Source organism: Aphelocoma coerulescens, chromosome 11, assembly GCF_041296385.1.
Source record: "Aphelocoma coerulescens isolate FSJ_1873_10779 chromosome 11, UR_Acoe_1.0, whole genome shotgun sequence".
NCBI lineage: Eukaryota > Metazoa > Chordata > Aves > Passeriformes > Corvidae > Aphelocoma > Aphelocoma coerulescens.
In genome coordinates this window covers 15,496,158-15,517,614 of record NC_091025.1, presented here as the reverse complement: position 1 = coordinate 15,517,614, position 21,457 = coordinate 15,496,158, and the positions used below count along the sequence as shown (strand labels likewise).

At 41.5% G+C, this 21,457-nt stretch overlaps 1 long non-coding RNA gene across 1 annotated transcript in view; it reads left to right on the top strand.

The window, feature by feature from the left end:
- The window catches only part of LOC138117174 (uncharacterized), a 92,073-nt gene that overhangs the window by 64,342 nt on the left and 6,274 nt on the right, over nucleotides 1-21,457 (top strand). Inside the window, exon 2 of the long non-coding RNA XR_011154560.1 lies at nucleotides 5,628-5,694. This is a non-coding gene — a long non-coding RNA (uncharacterized lncRNA). The remainder of the gene's footprint in view (nucleotides 1-5,627; nucleotides 5,695-21,457) is intronic.

Below are 21,457 nucleotides of genomic sequence, written 5' to 3'. Positions count from 1 at the left end.
CCCTGATGGATGTAACCCACATTTTGAGAAATAGGCACTGTTCTGTGTTATTACATTTGTTTCAAAATCCTCCTCTAAAAGTAGCTTAATTTCTGTAGAGCTGACATTATGATTGATAGGAATTTCTACATCACAGTCAGTAATCCTTAAGAAACTAAATACCTAAGTGGAAACAGTTGTAGTAAGAGCTTTTAACTGTATGTCCATGATAGCTGCACAGTAATGTGGTGACATGTCACCATGACAAAGATGTGACATGTCACCTCACACAATGACATGTGACAGCCACAGAGTAACTCTGGCACTACAGGATAAATCACAGTTTGTGTGTAACTGCTCTCTGGCTGCTGATCCAGTTCTGGGACAGACACAGCACTTCTGATTTCTAATTAGCTCCAAACCTCACTGTTTCAAGTCCACTGGCCAATTCACAGTGGGGTGGATGATATTAAGAGAGATTTGAGGGAGGTGAAGTTATTTGTATAGAAATCTTCAGCATAGGCCTGGTAAAGGGTTTTTCTGCTTGCCTGCAGCAGGACCTAAGGGAACTCATGGTGGGGACCTACATCTGTTAACTCCTGCCCCTGTGCAAGCAGGCTAAATGGCTCAGGAGGGGACTGCTCCCTTCTGCTCTCCCAGTGCTCCAACAGGACAGCTGAGTTAGGGTGGATGCAATGATGAAGGGCCATGGGCAGTTCTGTGGCTGGCTGAGGAGCAGGTGGAGGAGCAGGGTTTGGTCCTTGCCCTGCAGGAAGCACAGGTACTCTGAGTTTTGGTGGGACTGGGAAGCCAGACTGCTCCTGCAGCCTCACCTCTCTGCTCCTCAGGAGTCAGTCTGGTCTGCTGGCACTATCCAAATGAAGCAAGACTTCCCTGCTGTTTGAAAGCATCCAAACGTTATGAGGGCTGGGTGACAGTCAAAGCTGAAGCAGCAGGTCTGAGCTTTCACAAATTGCTGCATTTTTAAATTCTTCTTTTGAAAGGAAAAGTTCCTTCCCATCTCTCCTGATCCACACTGTGTTCTTCCCATCCCCGGGGTGCCTGTAGTCTTGGAAGATGAGCTCTGTGTGAGACCTTCAAAATTTTTAGTCTAATGGATGTGACAACTGGTTTAATTTTTTTTTTTAATTCTTCATAATAGTCCAGTCCCATTCATGGACTATGTACCTGGAGTCACATTTGAAGATCAGTGCTTATATGAAGAGTGAGCTCTATTATGGTTGCTAAGAGCTGAAGGAGATGCCGAGATGCTGTGATACTGACCTCTGCAAATCTGGCACCTAAGGGGTCCCTCATTGTGGGCCCAGCAACTCATGCATGCAGCCTCCCAGCTCAGAGCTGCGAGAAGCTGGGAATAATCTACATGGACTGACACAAGCAGTTGTGCTCAACTGTAAGCTAGAATTCCAGCAGAATTTATTACAGGGCATTCAGTGTCCAAGCTAACACACTGGGAGTCTCAGCTGCAAGTGGGGGCACAGCAATGGGCTAATTCAGCTTTATAAATTTTAGAGAGGCGCTGATTTTTGCCTGTCTGGCTTGTAAGGTGGGTGCAGCCATTGTATGAATATTAGCACTCATGTCTGCAGTAATCTAGGGTTTAAAAAAAACTGGATTTAAGGTCTGCCATCAGGCTGTTGAAACTAATTCACTATAGAAAATTGATTTCACTCAACCTGAGGTAGAAAGCCAGCCTGAATATGGTACCATAGCCCACATATGAGATGGGAAAAGAGGACCACCTCTTCATTCTGGTGTAAAAAAAACCCAATTTTATATTTTTCTGTGTAGTGAAACTTTTTCAGTGTAATTCTTCAGTGTTGGGTAAGGTTGTCTGCAGGGGAAAATGTGGATTGAGTTTGTTCCCATGGGTGTGTCTGTGTTTTATAAAATCACAGAACGGTTAGAGATGGAAAGGACCTTAAAATCACCTTGTTCCAACCGCCTGCGAGGGCGGGAATGCCACTCACAGGATCGTGTTGCTCAGGGCCCACCCAGCCTGGTCTTAAACACTTCCAGGCTTGGGGCATCCACAACTTCCCTGGGCAACCTGTGCCAGGACCCCACCACCCTCTGAGTGCTTTTGGAAGCAGAGCACCCCCATGGTCCTCACAGCAGTGTTTTGGTACCAGACTCTGAGAGAAACCTTGCAAAAGCAGGAGAACACTGCCTCCAACATGACCAGGCTGGAATGTAGGGGAGATGTTGGGCTCTGCACTGCTGCCAGGGCACATGCAGCTCTGCCTGTGTACACACACACACAAACACACAGATTTTGGCATCCAAACCACTTGGAAGTCCAAAAGTAATGCCCAGCTGAACGTGAATTTGGCAGTGTGCTTAAATTACATCTGAACCACTTTTTTTCTCCAAATTTTCAACTATAACATTTTAAAATACTTTAATTGTCAATATAAAACATACTGCATGTATGAATAGCCCCTGACATTCTTGTATGTTTATTTTATTGGCTTTTATGATACGTATGTGATAGTGTTTACTATTCACAAGTAGCAGAACAATTCTAAACTTGAGCTGGGAAACTTTTATGCCTCTTTTTCTCTTTCCCTCCTCATCTTTCTATCTGTATAGGAATCATGACAATAGAGAACTCCACTGCCAGTACAATTTCAACTTCACAGTAACCTCAGCTGACATGACAATTTGAGATATTCACGGTTATGGCTATGTCAGGCTCTTCACAGGCTTCAGTTAGTGGAATAGCTCCTCCAGTTGACAGATGACTTGCCAGAAAATACAAGGGGATCTTAAATTTTAGTTCTCCCTCTGCTTTGTTCCATAATTTAATCTCTTAATTGGCATGCAGAGTATGTCCCTTTATTTAATGAGCTGTGTGGTGACCTACACTGGGTTTTAGTAAAGATCTTGATGCATGTGATGCTCAGCTCCCAGCCAGAACTAAAGGCTCACCATGTGAGAGCTCAACAAGTGCTGAAAGAAGGTGAGTGAAGAACACAAAAAAAAAAAAAGCAGTAAGACTTTTTACTAAACTTGAGGTATAAGACCTGCTCTTTTAGCAATGTGGAAAGATTTAAAGGCTTGTAGATTTACCTGGGTATCTCTGAGCTGAGGTGGTGTGAGGAGATGAGCTGGTTTGTTATCTGCAAGAGCTGAAAGCTCAAATCTTTCAATTCTTCTTCTACCACATTCTGGGTTTGTTTCCCAGTATAGTGGGTACCTGATGAATCTTTGCTTCCGACCGGTGTCTCCACCAGAAGTGGACTTTCACCTTTAGAGCAATAAGCAGCAATGTCAGAACATGGGGGTCCTTTTGGTCTCCTGGATGGGCTGGTGGGTTCCAAGCTGGAGGCGGGGAAGGTTTACAAACAGACAGGCTGTGGTGGCCCCACAATGTGTTGCAGAGCTCTGGATAAGCAGAAAATCCCTGATGGACTTGGAACAGCCCTCATGGAGCACCCTGCAGGTCCCCAAGCTGCTGCAGGGCACAGGGCTCTGGGCACCATGTCCTGGCCCAGGCATCACTGGCCCTTTGGCAACTGGAGCATCTAGGGGGTGGTTCTCCCTGTTTGGGCACAAGTCTCAGCAAGGGAGCCTGGAAGGGATTTTAAGAGCTTTTTTCATTGCTTCAGTTCCCTCCAGATACAAGGGGTTCCACCAAGGGTGTAAAGACTGTTGAACTCCACATTGTATGTACAAACTCTATGCTTGAAAGCAAAGGGATAACCCAAAGTTTTAGGTGTGAGCCTAAAAAGCTGGGAAATAGTTGCCTCCTGAAATGTAGGTAATGATCATTGCTGTGGAAGCCGAGAAAAATCTGCTTGGTAAGCAAGCACTCTAAAAAAGTCAAAGCATTAGGATGGTTTAATTGGCTTAATTTACTTCCTGTTACTTTAAAATATGCCTGTTTGAGCCTTGACATTACAGCACTTCAAGATGCTCCCTCTCTGATGCTGCATCAAAGCAGTGGTGAAGCAAATCAGGCTGTAGTTTAAAGTGGCAGCTCTAAAAATTACGGTTCTCCTCTTGCCCTCCTTAACTCCCAGCAGCAAAATCCCAGCCCGATTAGCAGACTGATTTATTTTACATAAAAATAGTAATCTCCCTTTCTGCTCGTCTCCTCCCAGTTGGTGAATTCCATTCCTGACATCTGCAATTTCTTCTGGATACTGTTTTATTTTTTTCTCCACACCCCACCTTCAATGCATATCGAATTGCTGGGTGCTGTTAAGTATCTGCTATATTTCACTGCAGAAGTGGGTGCATTTGGATGATGAATTGAATATTTCCTATATATGAATAATCTTCAATATCCTGCTTATATCCTTTGGGGTGAAACACATTATGGGTCACATTTTAAAACTGTTTAGGTGCTTTGTTCATATCAGGCATTTAAATAGCTTTGAAAATCTTTCCTTCTGATACTGACTTTTATTTATTATTACCTCGTCACAGTTTCTAATTCAATTAATTAGTTTTATGCCACAGTAAAGGAGAAAGATTAAGACACATTTAGTGTGAAGTCTCTACCCCTCAGTACCCCCAGGATGAAGGCCATCTCAGGGGTGTGTTGGCACATCCATGGCAGTGTAGAGCCAGGCCTGATGGCAGCTCCAGATGAACAGCAGGCTGTGGGATGGCAGGGAAATGGTAGCAGGGCAATATTTTCCTCTTTGCATTTCTAGGGTTCTCATGAGTGAAGGAAATTGCTTTGCCATGCTTCCTATCAAACAAAGCTCTCTCACTCAGGTTTCAAAGCTTGTGAAAAATCTTAGACGTTTCAAAATGGTTTTGCAAAACCCACCAATTTTTGATGTTTTGATGAAGGGAGGGGATTTGCTTGCTCCTGTCATCCTGAGCTCTGGATCATCAGTGCATCCTGGTGTCTGTAACCAGGCCCTCTGTGTCTCCATGCCAGTCTCAGATGCCAGAGGTGGCTCTGAGGGGCAGGAGTTTGCCACCCCATTGGAGTGGGCTGGGGGGACAGGGACAAGAGCAGCCCTGGAGCTGTGGTAGTTGTTTGCTGCTGCCTGAGGATGCCCTTTGAAGCCACCATAATTTGGCAGGATGATGTTTTCTTGCTCTCCTCCCATGAAGTTCAAGCAATTTTCCAATGGTATTTCTATTAAAGAATAGTTGGACCTTAGACTAAAGCAGGGATGAGCATTTCTCTTGTCCTGGTTTCTAATAAGCTCAGGTGAACTTGTGAAAAGTGCCTTGAAGACTCTATTGAGTGGAAGAGAATCGCATTTCACGTTTGCTGAAATACTCTGTCACCCCCTCACGGTCAAAATGACATTGGAGATATGAACGGGGTCATCCAACTTGCCAAACATTTTTGAAAAGAAAGTGAAAAATACTTTCCTTTTCAGAGGATACTTAGAGGTGAAAAGGTGGAGAGCAGCAGTTCCTGGAATCCCTTCAGTGTGGAGGTGGTGTTTCATGAACACAGGGTGAGGGACCTAGACATAGAGTAGGACTGGTTGAAATGCTTTGTGCATCCCCAGAGGAAGAGGGAGAGAAGGAGTGAGAGAAAAAGGGAAAGAGGCATTATATCAAAACCAGGTGATCTTTGTCTAGTATTGAGCTGAAAGTTTTGCTCGGCATTAATCATACTAGAAACCAATTTTCATCCTCCTGTATTACAGATTTCAGGAAAAAGGGCATTTGGAAAGAAGAAAAATGCAACGAAACTCGACTGAGGTATTTAATGCTGTGAGTATGTAGTGAAAACTGATCAGTTCTTCCTTTCCATGTTAAGTCCTAATATAGCAACAACCTGTTATTCACTAATATTAATGGGAGGTACATTTAGAACAAATGAGAGGATATCTTTCTTCACCCAGCATGTCCCCAGCCTCTGAAATTCACTACCACAGAAGATCATAAGGACCACTAGTGTAGCTGGAAAAGCTACAGAGGTTTATGTCCAAATACCATCACTTATACTTGCTAAAATAGGAGTGATCTAACCACAGCTTATGTTCAGGCTCTGCAGTGATATTTGAACTAACTGCAAAAAATTTGGTCCTGTGGCTGCTCCAAGATAGCAGGAAGCTCTACCGTTCTCAGATATTTCCGTGGTTTTGTTATTTTTGTGGCTTCTACAGCTGAGTTTCATTTTTTAATGCATGTTTTTGGTTTTTTTACAAGATGGCTGATGTTTGCTGTTAAAGTTTTGTTTGCCAGGAAGTTTCTTGCGCCATGCTGTAATCACCTGCATCTTGAATATAAGATGCTAAAGATTGATAGGCACAACTGATTGCTGTTCCAAATGAGAATACCAAGCACTAAGACACTGAGAGATCAAATTGATGACCTGTAAGAAATAAGTTCTGATTAAGAAATACCAGGTTGAGAGAAATTCCTGAAAGCAAGGAGACACGGAAGATGAAATACTTTTGAGATTGAATGATGAAGTTGTTGGTAATAAGTAATTTTGAATTCCCTTTACAGTCTGTTACAGTACCTCAGATCTATGGCTGATCAGAAAAAATCCTGTATTGTGGCCAGGGATGTGTCAGCACTTGGGTGATTAGTAAAAATCTGTGTTTGTACTGTGGCTTTTCTGCATAGGCAGGTACTGAGCATCTACACATTCTTTTTTCCTTACTGCCCCCTCAACAAAGGGGAATCTTTGAACATTCCACAGGTTCTTATAGAAAACATTACATTATTGTCTTCCTCAATAGTAGCTCAGTTTATCTAGGACATCTGACTGGGATACTGTGTAATTTAGAGTATTGCTTCAAAAAGACTCTCTGAGGGGAGCTTACAGATGTGTTTTGGGGCTTGGTTTCAAGAACCTGACCCTGCAGACACTTATTGGCCTGACTCATGAGTATCTGAGTAGAGCCACCAAGGCCAGTAGGACATTTTGCATGACTTAAGGCTCAAGTAAGAAATTATTTGAGGGGCTGAGCCCTCAGCTTGTTTACCCTTTGGTAGAGAGGACTCATCTCTCTCTAGGAGGGCTGTGGGCCCTCTGAAAGCCAGACCGTGGCTCACATTTCCAGAAACAAAGGTTCTGTCAGTGCACACTCAGGACTTTGTGTCTTTGTGTGTTATAACTGCCAGAGCAAAAACCCCATGGGCTGTAGGCATAAATGAGCAAACCTGATTTTCTTTGATGCCCTTTTGTAACTTTACTTGCCTTTGCTTCTGGTGCACTGCTTGTCTCTCCAGCCGTACCACTACAGCAGGAAAGCAAGTGGTAAATCAAGCCTTGATGACTTATGGAGAAGGTGTCTGCATCTGAATTTTGGTCTCAAAAATGTTTTAAGAGGAATACAAATTGAAGATAGGTTCCTTTACTCTGATATGGATTTTCATTTGATTTTTACTCTATGCTTTCAAAAAGAACTGTCAGTGTGTTTGTTCAACTGAGTATATATGATGTTATAATTGTTTTGTTTAGTACTGTAAATATTATGTGTGATTAATCTTGTTCATGCTGGAAAGGTATTTGAGTTTCTTACCAGCCAGTATATGTTTAAGGTTTGCTTTATTTATGTGGAGAAAATGGCAAATACTGTAGCAAGAAAACAGAAAACACAAGAATGGTGCACTAAAAAAAAAATTGAGGTTGAAAACTGGGGGAACAGTGCTGCTCTCCTGTGCTCTGGATTGGGGTGACACTGTATTGTGGAGGGTCAGAGCTAAAGATTGCTGGCAATTGTCACATCCAACCTATGATAACAGAGAAACTAACAGGAGCCCAAGGAGCAGGATGTGACCCTAAAGGCTAAGGAGAATAAGCCTGAGAGCCTGTAGGAGACGTCTTCCCCAGAGTTTAAATCTTTTGTAAATAGCTTGTTCCATCACAAGTACTGATATCATGACCCTGAGCTATTGAAGTTGCTGCTTTCAATAGATCCTGGAGGCTCCATTAATACTGCTAGATCATTCACACAAGATGACATGATATTCCTTTCCTTTCCTTTTCTTCTTTTTCTTCTTTTTTTTTTTTTTTTTTTTTTTTTTTTTTTTGGTTGTACTTCCTGAGCAGTCTACACTTAGGAAAAAAAAAAAGGGAAAAAAACCCAACCCAACCAGCCTTCTCCAAGAGTGCTTCTACTTAAAATGTAATAATAAATTGTACCCCATTAGGGTTAAAATAAACACAGCTACAGCCCTGCCATACTTTTGGGAAACACCACTGTTCTATTTTATTTTAATACTGCAGGACTGTTTTGCTCTCACTCCACACCAGCCTCACAAATCACTAGTGCAGTGCTCTCACTAACTTGTCTGTATTATGTTCATTTTCTGGGTGGCAATAAATATTAGAATAAAATAAACTAAAGACTGCTGGCTGGGGCTCTGTTAGCTATCTTTATGGTTTCCACGGCAGCTGAATGACAGCTCAGGCTGGAAGCAAGCGGCCCCTTTTCACCAAGTAAATTTAGCCTTGGGAAGGATGAACATCTTCTAACTCTTGAGCTGTGATGGTTGATGCCAGTCAGTAAATCAGTCAGATTTTAATTATCGGACACATGACAGGGAGCAGTGACAGGCGGCAGTCCACTGGAGAGCATTCCTTCAAAGCAGCTTTAAAAACAGAACAGCACTTGAAGAGGAAAACCAAGTGAACAGAACACAGTCACAGCTGAATTGCAGGACATTAATAGCATGATGGAATTCCCTTCCTAATAATTTTAACTGCTTCTTGGCCACAGCCTTCCAGACCCAATGCAGCTTTACAGGGAATTTATTTTTTTCTAACCTGCCTTTATACAGACCTGTGGTTTTTAATAGAGTTTCACACAGTTACTTGCATAAGCAGCTGTTTGGTGCAAAGAAAGCAGTGACAGATTTATAATGCAGCAAAACCTGCTAATTGGATAGATGAAATTGCATTTCTGACAGTGGCCCCTCTATGAAAATTGGTAACATACCTCACAATGATTTGCATATGTAAGAACTTGATTATTTATTATATTTTGCCTTTTATGTTGATCCTATGATTAATTCTTGGGTAATTACCTACAAACACCTCCCTGGAAGCCTCTTTAGATAATATGGGCTTGGTGGTTAGTGAAAGGTTATGGGAATTTTACAAAATCTATTTAGACAATTCTCAGGATATTTAGAAACACTTTACAGTTTCAATGTGTATTTGGGGGAAACTGGGGAATTACTAAATATTAGCTAGGTTGTTTTTTTTTTTTTTTTTAAAGAGTCATTAAGGGAATCAAAGTCATCTTTGGAAAATATCACTGAGCTAATAAAAAGCAAAAAATGTAATAATAATAATAATAACAATATCAACAACAACAAAGCTCTTAGCTATTCAAAATATATTAATGAGCTACCTTTGCAAGTGGGCAGCTTGCCATCATTTGTTAATTGCAATACGTGAAAAGGAAACTGAAGTGTGGCCTTAAATTGTTCAGCTGTTTCTCTTGCCCTGGTTTGAGTTCATTTGGGCTCTTGAGAAGAAGCCTCTGCTCAGGCTGGGTGCCACACGGTGCTGTACAAGCTTTTCCACTCCAGCTGCTGTGGCACGTCTGGGATAAGCTGTCCCCACACACAGACCCATCCAGAGCACCAACAACGCAGCCCAAGTCAGAGCACAGCTTATACCCTGCTGAGAGTATGTGGGGATGTGAAAACAAAACCAGTGTTTGGCTTATCCTCAATGAATATCAATAATTTTTCAGTGAGTAACCCACAGCCAGATACTAATAGTCCATGCTTTAGGATTGGGCCTCCCTTCTATGAAAATAAATGTCTGTTTTACTGTCACAAAAATCACTCAGCATCTGTAAATGAATCCCTCTTACCAATGGGAATCATTGTGCACTTGAACTCTGATTAGTTTTTGATCTTCGAGGTTAGGCTTCAAAAATAACTTTAATTTCATTGCTTCTGTTGGAAGAGCTTCATAATAGGAATGCAGGTTTCCAACAAGTACGTAACCACTCAGCATTGTTGGAGTTTCTTGGTAATCATCTTGGTAATCATCTTCACAAAGCTAAAAAGCTGCATTGTTGTTATTTGTTTTATAAAAAGAAATCTGTAGATTGTCAAATGTTCCATTTTCCTTGGGTTTTTTTTTATTTCTAAAAGAAACAGAGGAAAGGAAAAGTAGCATATTTTTTCAATGCCTTTATTTTCCAGTCAGGGAATTCAAACAGCCTCCCCAGCTGACAAGAACAGAGGCTTAACGAGTACCTACCCAAAACAGGTTTCTCAAGTACTTGTCAGCTTCCAGTTGTCCATGGTTCTTAGAGTGTGGAACATGCAATTAGTCCTGTTTAGATAAATCAGGAGCCAAGGACAAGGATCGGGGCCTGCTGTGCAGGACACTGCCCTGCATATTCTGGTAACTCAGCATTCATGGGACTGCTGTTTTCCTACCCTTCACTCTGGCTCTGTACCTGTCCTCCAGCTGCTCAACTGCACTGGAAGACAGTCAGAAATACATGAAATACTTCCCAAATGCTCCTTTCCCAGGAAATCTATTGCTGCAGTTGCAGTAACATTTTCTGGCTATAGATGGGAGGGTATGAGGGTGTGTGTTGGGAAAGGCATCATCCTGCTGATGGGGAATGGGGAGAGACAAGAACTGGGAAGTGTGGCTTACTGTCAGGGTGTTTGTGAACATCCAGGTTTAATCATTTTAGGAGAATGAATCATGCCTCATTTGATTCCATTTGTAAATAAGTATGTATTTGAGACCAGCATTAGTGAAACATAGAGCAGAATCTGGACCTCATGTCAAGCTCACTAGAGGATATTAATCTAGTCTGGACAAGTTGCTTTATTATGTTGTTCAGATGTATGAAGCAGGTTATTCAGGTGACTTAAATAGTAAGCTGTAATTTCTACAGAAAACAGAGATTTGTAAGTAGACAGCAATATATGCCAGTGTTTTACTGTGATTATTAAATTCTGCAGGAAATGCATCACATAATCCATACCCTTTGTGGTTTTTTATTTCTGTGTGAACAAGAGGATGTTATGGCTACAGACAAAGAAAGAAATCATCCAGCATGGAGCTTGATGTAAAAAAACCACCCCCTTTATAAGGCAGCACCTCCTGGCTAGGGGACAAATAACCCAGACAAAGAAATAGCCCTTTCAGGAAGGTGGGAAGGTAATGAAACAACAGAAAACAGATGAACTAGATATTTTGCTAGCATAAGTCAATGTAGCTTCACTGGGATGGAAGCAAGTAGACATATTTTTCTGAGAATTTTGCAGATTTCAGGAAAGAAAAGCCAGTGGAACTCAGAGGAGATTCCATATATTATTGGAAGCATATGACATCCAGAAAAGACAGCTTTCTTTAACCAGGATTTAATATTAAGGAAAGTTTGTGTGGATTTCTAAGGTAAACACACTACAGTGAATGGCAAAGTGATATTATTCACTAATACCAGATAAAAGACAAATTATATCGTACCAAATGTGACAACCAAGTCCTCTCATTAAAGGCAGTATTTTCACAGTGATATTTTCCTATTCCTGGGGTTTTAGTTGACAGTGAAATATATAATCATATACTTGAGTATTCAAAGAACCTGCTTGTGATTTGCTGTTCCTCATCTGTGAAAAGAGAAGGTTTTCTGGGAGTTTTCCTTTTCTTATTGCAGTATTTTGCAGTAGATAAGGAGAGAGAAACGTGGGAAATCTAAGATTAAGCCTCTAATTTAAATGATAGTGCACCTAACTGCCAAATTTAGAATAGAATTTGAGATATCCAGGCAAGGTTTGGTTTAGAAATAGGGTCCAAGAACAATATCTGCATACAGATTTACGTCTGACCCTCTCTCAGATATCAATCTGCTCAAATGTGTGCTGCAGAGGGAAGAGGAGGGGATCACAGTTGCTTTGGACTGGACTGGGTTGCTGCAAAGGGCAGGGTGACAGTCACTGCCCCTGACAGGGGGCTGCTGCCAGTTATCCTGACCTTGATCCATTTCATTGGCCAAACCAGGCACAAATGTTACCCTTTTAATAAGGATTTGCAGCCACTTTGTACCATGAATGCAAATGCTCAGGGCATACAGAGAAGGAGGTCAGAGCCCATGTCTGGTGAACAAAGGGTTTCCAGTGGCCATCTCTCAGGTCTCAGGCTGTTCACTTCGTCATTTTCCCTTGCATCTCTGCCTCTCAAAAGATATTCTTGGGCTTAAAGTGTATTTATAAATTTTAACTAAGTCTAATAACAGTCTTGGAGAGGTGGAAGCTCTCTTTGCCCACCACTACCATGCAGCTGCTCTTTTAATAGTGAACAGGAATGCTACTGAACAGTTCTGAGCAGGAAATAAACGCTGTCTTAGGCAGTTGGAAGCGTAGGTAGACAGAGAAGAGCTGGAGAGTATCCAGAAGGCTGCTGCACAGAGAAAACCACCAGGAACTCTGGTTTACATCTTATCTGAAGGCTTATTCCATTAGCAATAAAGTTCCTCCTGTCATACCATGCTTGGTCATATTGGTCCATGAAAGAAACATGAGACCTCTTGAATCACTCCCCTCACTTCCTGCAGCACCCAAGTGTGTTTTGAAGAGACTCTTTGCAGATATAGACTGGGCTCAACACCACTTCAACCGGAATTCTTAAAAAGACTTTAAAAATCACCTTGGCAAATACAAAGCCATTCGGGGACTAAAACTGGAAATCTCAAGTTTTATTGCCAGCCTCAAGTACAAGAGTTCAAAAAGTGTCTCCTAACTCTAGGTTTATCACATCAAAGCCTTACTCTTTCCAGGATAATCTGCTTGACAGCATTGGGAAGGATGAAGTATCTGTGAGACTGCATTTAGCTGGGGCAATTTAGCATTTGGGTCAGCCAATGTGGGCTCAGCATTAGTACTTTTGAGAAATGGAGCTGTGCTTTTCTGGGACAGGACAAAGACCACCCCTGTTAATCCAGCCAGCAGAAAACTTTTGGGAGGCTTAAATTTAGAGTGTGAACATGTAATTGTGCAGTGATAACTCCACTTTTCTTTGTATAGTCTCATGACAAAATCAGATGGTGGAATGCCAGGGAAAATGCCTGGAATTGCAGGAGTCTTCTGCCCTCTGCAACCTGCCCACAGTCACACTGTGGTGCAAAAGGAGGTGGTGGCACACCTACAGTAGGAAAATATCCACTCTATTCTGTCCAAAAGACAAGGATTTAAACTTTTCTGTTGCTGTTATTAAAGCAAAAACTTTGCAGAAGCAAGAGCAATTGTAAGCTGCAGAACTTTCTGTATACCTGAGCATTTAGAATGCTTCTGAGACAGAAATAGGTGCCAGAAGCTGTCTGATATATTTTTGGCTGGCATTAAATTAGTTTCACTAGCAAAAAAAGAAATGATTTGGTAGAGTAAACTATATCCATCAATGGAAAAGAAGTGGTCAGATGGGAGAGTATAATATGACTGGCTTAGGCAAAAGGCCCTTTTTCCCAATTACAATTAATTTCAGTGGACTTGGGCCTACAAGCCCCTGGCCTTGGGCACTTTTCACATCATAACAGTTGTGGGGAGGGAAAATGCAGAGATGAAATGCAGCCATTCAAAACTAGCCCAAAGCTGTTCTAGCAAATAGACAGACTTTTCTCATTTTCATGAAACCATTGAATATATGAATTTCACTGGATTCACTTTCTTGTGCCAAAGAAGTCAACATAGTTCATCCTGGCATGTTCAAAATTGGAAGGATCTGATTGACAGAAGAGGGAGATGGCAGATTCAGAATATTCAAATCTTGCTGTTGCACAGTTCACTGCAATACAAAAGATACACACACAAAGAAATACTGCTGACAGTCCATCCATTGCACTGTGCCGTATATACTTTACATTCCCTTTAAAATATTTTTTGTGGCTTTCTGTTTTACTACCTCATAATTATCTTTTAAACTTCATATTATATTTTCATATTTTGAGCTAGATTCCTCATGGGTCATTCTTTAAAATTAGAGCCAGGCAGTGCTTTACTTCTTTTAGGGAAGATATTTAACTATATTTTCTCTTCCAGAAAAGGTCTCTCTCAATAAGTTTTAAATTTTTGGACTGTGTCCAAGAATAAAACTTACCTCAAATCAAGGGTGTTTCTTGAGAAAATGTATTTAAACTTGGAACCAACAGGAAGCAAACATATGAAACCTCAATAAAGGGCCTTTGACCAAACCCCAGACTTAAATATCGCACTGAAGCGTGGTATACAGATATCCAAATTATCCTTAAACACACTGGGGCATTTTAAAGGAGTCCTCCCCTGCACATGGTGATGTGATTCTTCATACATGTACTTTACCCTATTTCTCTACAGAATAAATGTCCCAAGATTTGCCAAAATCCAGAGAATGGGATGAGCCCTGAAAAAGCAGCCAACTATTTTGTGAGGCTAAACAAAGCAGTGCTATTTGAGCTACAAGAGATGCTCGATGTGCATGTGCCCCTGTGACAGTGTGGGGCTGGAAAACCCCACAGCCCCTCACGTAGCTCCAGGCTCTGCAGGGACTCTTTTCCTGTGCAGCTCAGGTTCATTCAGTAGTTCATGAGGAATGGGGCAAACCTCTGGCTCCTGTGTGTTCCCTTGTCCTCTTCCCCAGCGCATCTGCTGAGGGAGTGTTTTGCTTTGGAAGTTTTTAATAATGAATAGGTACAGTGCTATGTCTTTATGTCAGAGAGGGCCAAGCCAAAGGCAATGCCTTGCTCTTATTGCAGAGATTGAAGCTGACCCCCAGCTGCAGTGGGATTTCACAGTCGGGGCCCCTTCCTGTGGAAAAGCAGTAGGAATAGCCCTTTGCTTCTCTTCTTTGTGCAGAAGACATGGAGACCTTCCCTGGGTGCTCCCCTGAGGAGGAAGTCCTGACCCACCCATGGAGGCCAGCCCAAAAAAGAAAGCTGGGAGATGAACAGATCTCCTCCATACTCCTGTCAGTGTCTGGGAAAATTTCAGGTAGGATTCTGGCAGAGAGCTGAATGTAAATTCAGGAATGCTTCATCCAGGAAGTGCAGCGAAGCAAACAGCTGGGAAATTCCTAGATTTTTGTTAGATCACAAGATCTCTTTGTTGTGGACAAGAAATATATAGATTTTTTTTTACTCCAGGGGAACGAGAAATGAGTCACAAATTTCATCCAAATATAGGCAGTGCAGGCAATCTAAGCACTAGGAGACCACGTGCACGTATTCCTTTGAGGCTGCCCTCAGCTGACCATACACATTTCCCTAAAGGGGAAAGCCATGGTCGGTAAGGGTTTCAGGTATGTTATGAAATTAGAGCCTCCATTCTTGCATTTCTCAGCTCTGAGGCACTCCCCAAGTAACTTGAGTCATGGCAGTGTGAGGCCTCAAAACTCAGGCCAGCACTCAAACCTCACCAGATGATGAATGAATCCTGCCTGGACGCCGGCTTGGTAAGGAAAGCAGGTGAGTCCTGCCTGGTCCCGAGTTCAGTAAGAACACTTCAAACAGTGCCAGCTAATACATCTTCTCATCTCCTGCTTTATTTGCCATTAGGCAATCCTTCCTCGGGCTTTCTTGTGTTCTGCATAGTCATTCATTTGAACTGCCATTCTCTTTGGCAAGCTGCAGGATTTTCAAACGCAGGTTAGAGCAGGTATTTCCCAAAGCAGATAGTGCACATACTTCTGGGAGCCCTTTGTAGCATGTACTCTACTAAGGTCTAGCAGCTCTGGTTTGCCATTTCAAGCTTATGATTAAACATTTTATCTTAAGCCATCAAAAAAGCTCTCCTTACAAGACTAAATAGAACACTTCACATGAAACCTTCCCTATGAAAAGAAGGCTTCTGGATATGAGATATACAGTAATTAATGCTGCTTGATAGAATCTATAAATGTACACTGTAGCAATGCTATTTGCTTTAAGTACTACTTTAAGCAGAAAAAGGCGATGAATCCCCCTTCCAGTGTCTGATTTTATGTTTAAGAGCTAATGAACTGAATTCTTCGTAAACATTGGCAAAAGATGCAAATGAACAGACAGATTCTCCAAATGCAAAGGGACACATGAGAAAGAGCTAATTTCACACAATTGACACTCTAACCTTTTTGGATCAGTGGAATTAGAGGCTGATTAATCTGCCATGATTAGCATTTATTGAAGCTTTTGACACTGCTGCATTGTTTTTCTTTTCCTTTTCTTTTGTGTCTCTGAGAGTTAACAGTTTATAATACATTTAACTACCAGTCCATCACCCTGACAGGGTCATAGCTTTCCTTTATGGACTTTTAAAATTAATAACAGACAGTTCTATTTTGACATGCCCTTGCTTCTGCTGCAGAACTCGGCTGTTTAATTGTAGAGCTGGCCTCTTGTGGCCAAATGCTCCCAATGTTTAGCAAGGGTTGAAAATATGGATGTTAGGAGAAAAACTGGCAGATGGCTGACAAGGCATTTTTACTCATAACACACCAGTAAAACTTTAACTCAGAAGATTTAGTGCTAGAGCTTTGCAGTCAGCAAGCTGCAGCCATATGCAGATTTTTTTTTTCAAACTTCTAAACTGATGGTTTTGCAAAGTGTGCATAAGCAGCCTTTATTGATTATGATGTTAAAAATTGAAAGCGTCAGTATCATTTAGCTTGAGACACTTTTAAAGAAAAAATGAACATTCATTTTCATTATGAATTCCTGATAGGCCAGACACTAGTAAGGTCTATGATCTTTATTTTTTAGAACTAAAGCAAGGAACACTCTTGCTATGCTGGTTTTTTTCTTAAAAAAAAATGCTGTATATATGAGTCAAACAGCACCTAACATATATACAGTAACTGTTGGTTCTTACACATTCATAGACTCCAGATGATGTCCCGACCCATGAAAGTGACTTGTTAGCTGGATATAAAATCACAGACACCATAAGCCTGGGTGATAGCTTCACAGCCCAACTTTCAGACACAAGTTAGTATTTATAACACTCTCAGTACCTATCTATCACCACAAAAAGCGTGTTAAATAACTTTAAAGGCCTGACAAACCCACAAAACTAGGAAATGAAGATTTATGGGTGCACAGTCCATGAATTCATTCTATTGTGCCCAGGTGTTACGGCACACACTGCAATGACATACGTTTGCTTTAGTTTAACTGTGAAGAGATGCAACTACATTATCACAGGTATCCTGCAGTGGCCAGGCAACACTCCCCAACATTTTTTCCATTAAGTGCAGCCAAATGTTGTGCTTACTTGTGAAACATGGGATAAAGTAGCTGGTTACTTACATCCTTTCTCTGTGTTCCTATACCACAAGACATTAATTCATATATATCAGCTAATTATACATATACCTTATACTAAAAAGCCAGAAAATATGTTTTCCTTAGAAACTCAAGAAAAAAACCCCACATCCCTTAGCTCAGAAAGCACCAGATAATTCTTTAGTGAGGCAAATAGAAAGAAAGAAAAAAATACATGTTTTTCATAGTTCTGTGAGACAGCTCTCTTTCCTAAGCACAACCTTGGTACAAAAAAACCCCCAAATGTGCATTTTCTAGTGCAGCTGAGCCTTGAATTTGTCTGTGTAAAACAACATTTGTAGATAGAAGAGGAATAATTATGCATCTACATATCTGTGTTCAAGTGGATGAGCCTGCTCTTGGATGGATGGCATGCAGGATGGTGTGTTCTTTGCAGACACACCTCTTGCACTGGCCAGGGCAGCACTGCCTCCCCTGCCAAAATTTTACCTGAAATCCCTTTTAGGAAGATACATTGGAAATGAAATTCCCTTAAACCCTCAAGCACAGTGGTGCAATTATATCATAAATCAAATTAATTAAACAGTGTTTACATCTATCAGGGCCTCCAAGAGCTCTGACAAATTCTGCTCTGTCTGCAAGTCAAAAGGGAAGCCAAATGGGAGGGACAGAGGCCCCCTCACAGCCACTGCTGGTCAGGGCAGTCCATTGTTGGGGAATCTGCTTTTGAAATAACGAGGCTGGAGACCACCTCTAACAACTCCCTCAGGGCAGGCCTTCTGTATTTTCCAGCCTTTCCCTCCAGGTGAAGAGCTGCCTCTCCTTGCTCCCTGTGCCTCCTCCCTCCCACAGCCAGAGAGGGCTGTGTCCTGCTGCCAGGCACGGAGCATCCCAACGCGCCCCTGGCTGCACTCATTTCCCTGATTGCACTCCCAGTTTCAGTTCTACTGATCCCCTTTGGGCATCTGGCACCCCAAACATCTGCTCCACCTCTGGGTTGGACAGCAATGGTCTCTGCTGATGTCCTGTGAAAAAGATTGAGGCAAGGAGCCCGATGCAAACACACCTCTGCTTCTGCACGAGAGCAGGTGGGGACCTGACCTACCCCAGTGCCCAAGGTCAGCCTTACAGGATAGTTTTGAGAAGGTATTCTGCTCTCCTGACAGGTTTCTGGGAGCCAGTGGATCTATTTGGAGCCTTCCTGGTCTCCACACATCTCCAATGCCCCAAGGAGAAGAAGGAAGCCCCCTGTGCCAAGGAGGGCTGAGATTCAACCTTGTAGCTGGAGGCAATCAGGAAAACCAAATCAAAAACCTTCTTTGTGAGACACTGAAACAATATGGGGACAGTATTTTGAAAACCCTTTGGGTTACAGCAGCAGTGCTGATAGTATCAGCAGGTCACCTGACTCTGTAATTTCGTGTTACCAGTTGCTGCAGTCGAATTGATTACATGATCTAAATCCATGTGTATTACCTGAGCGTGTGGCCCCTGGTGTTTTGAACTCTTATGCATAAAGATTGCTATAATTCTTGTTAATAGTCATTGCAGTTCATCTATCGCTCATCTATAATCTCGTGAAGATATAATAGGAATAATTACCATGAGGCACAATGGGGAAACAGAGTCTAACACCCTGACTGAGGCTGAATCACACCAGAGCCTGCATTAGTCAAGCTTTGACTGAGGAATGCCTGAAAATTTTCCTGTGAGTCAAACCTGCTGAAAACCTGGCTGAGTTCCCTTCCTTATGAAAACTTTCCAAAGACTTGCCCTGCTTTTTGCCATGGAGTTATTTCCTCTGAGGAAGATGCTGCAAGGGCAGGAGTTCATTTTGCCAAATAAATATTATCCAGTCCTGGGGAACTATTGGCATTTCTGAACCTAGAAGAAAAAAAAATCTGTTTAATACTAAGAGTCAGGATTTCTTGCTCCCTTAGTACCTTGCCAGCTCCAGGCTGTGCCAAAGCCACTATTGCCAAGGGGATAGTGAGGTAATGTGCCTGGGTGATAAAATTCTGGCTTTCTGGCTTGTGGCCTGAGATAGAAGATGGCACACACCTATGTTCATATGAAAAGGCAGTGTGGGATTTTTCAGGAGGCTTTCCACATTAAAAATACTGTATCAGGTTAGGAAAAAAGACCCAGGAATTAAAACGCCCTTTAACTGCTTATAAACTGAAAGGAAACTCCAGTTGTGGAATACTGGCCCATGCCTAATCCAAAGTCTGCATTAACTAATGCTTGTTGGATGTTGAATTACAACAGAAAGCCTATGTTAATGCATGTGAGAGCCACATGAATATCAAACAAATTCATTACGATCAGTGCTATTACAGTGAATACCAAATGAGTTCGTAACGATGGAACAATGAAACTGTTACTGATAGATTTTATTTCTGCAACAAATCCTCTGTATAAGAGTCCACTCCTGTAGTATTAATTCTAATATAAGACTGCATCTGAATATTAGCATCATCAGATAAATTATACCTTTCAATATTCTGAACTATATGGTTCAACCTTTTTTTCCCATCAGTACATAATTTTTTTTAATCTCAATTTGTCCTTAAAGTTTGATGACTATTGTAAAGGGGTAACACTTTATTTTAAGTATCCAATCATTAGGAATTCATTTAGTATTCATTGCAATAACACTAATACAATAGAATCGAATGAATAAGGAATTCATTTAGAGTTCATATAGATGTGATACCTACTTCTAGAAGAGTTCCACTCTAATTCAGCATTAGTTTAGCATTATTTAATGGACACTTTAAGTGTACTGGTAAAGATGACTTCATCGCTACACTAAGATATTTAGGTTTTTTAATTTTTTTTTTTTTAACTTAAGGCTTAAGGTATATGGCAAATTCATCAGAGTATGATGCCAGCATTTCAAACCCATGCATTAGCTTTCTGAAAATGTTTGAAAGAAAATCTGAGCATCCTTTTTTTCCTGATTAGTATTGATATATTTACAGAACATTGTAGTTACAGAGGTTGCAATAATTCTTGGATAATACTGTGCATACCTGCTGTTTGAAGAACTGATTTTGGTATCAAAACCTAAAGCACAGAATTTGGTTTTTTCATTATCATGAAGGACTTCTAACGTATAAATTACAACTGTAGGAACAAAGGCAAGTCAAGCCTTCCTCCAGATTCTGATCTTCAAAGTCAGAAAAGAGCTGCATCAGTGTTCAACTCTCCCATATGGTGCAAGTAAATCGAAGAAATGCCCCTGTTCAGCAAGGGCAAACATGGGAGATAACCTCTCCTTCCTCTTTAAGCTTCCTGCCTTCCAGCCATTAGTGATGGGTACCAGCAAACTGCAGCCACATCACTGAATCTGGCAAAGTTACTCTCAACCCAGAGGGATTATGATGATTTGCCTATAATTCTGGACTTCAGAAAACACACAAATGCATTTATGAAGTACCCACTACCCTTTCAGCTAACTCTTCATTAAAATGTATTTAGATGTCCTTCAGAAGAAAAAAAAATCATCTTACAGTGAAACTCAAACTGGCTGATTCCCAGGCTTACAGTTACTTTCCTATCAAGAATTAATGCAATATCATGCACACACCATTACTGAAAAATTCTACGCTGTTTTTTGCCAAGTGTTCCTATATAACAGTTTTATCACAAGTCTGACAGCCGCCATAAAAATTCCAGGCATTCTATATCAACAGCCCTCTTTGTACTAAGTTATTAAACATTAAATTTTTATTCGTCATTTGTATTCTGTTATGCAAAATAAGCTCCTTGATAAGATGTGTCTTCTTAATTGGGCCCTTGATGCTTCTTGGATCGGAGTTGTCAGATTAGCTGGAAGAAGAGGCTCTGCATTGAGCCAGCTCGCTACCAGGAGACCAATAGCTTTGTAACAACGATATTAAGTTAGAGGGGCCAAATGGAGGGCAGCACTAGGCTCAGGTGAGACTCTACATCTGTGCATGTCTTATGCTCAGGCACTTTTCTCATAGCATCAGCAGGGCTGATGGAAATAGATTTGTTTGTTGTTTACAGCATGCAGCTGTGGATGCTGCTGCATGGGAGTTATATAAGATTGAAGCAAATTTGTACTGAGACTAAAATATTGAGCTTTTCTCCAGTCAGCAGTCTCTGGAATCTTATTGTTGAAAACTTTATCTAGTTGTAACCCTCCCCAGGGTGATTTTGGTTTGCAGCTGCCCTGCTCTCTCTCGTTGCCTGTCCCACACTGCCTTTGCACCAGCCAGCACAGGAATGAGCTCCTGGTGCAGGAGGAAGTGACTGGGCTAGGCAGAATTAATGACAAC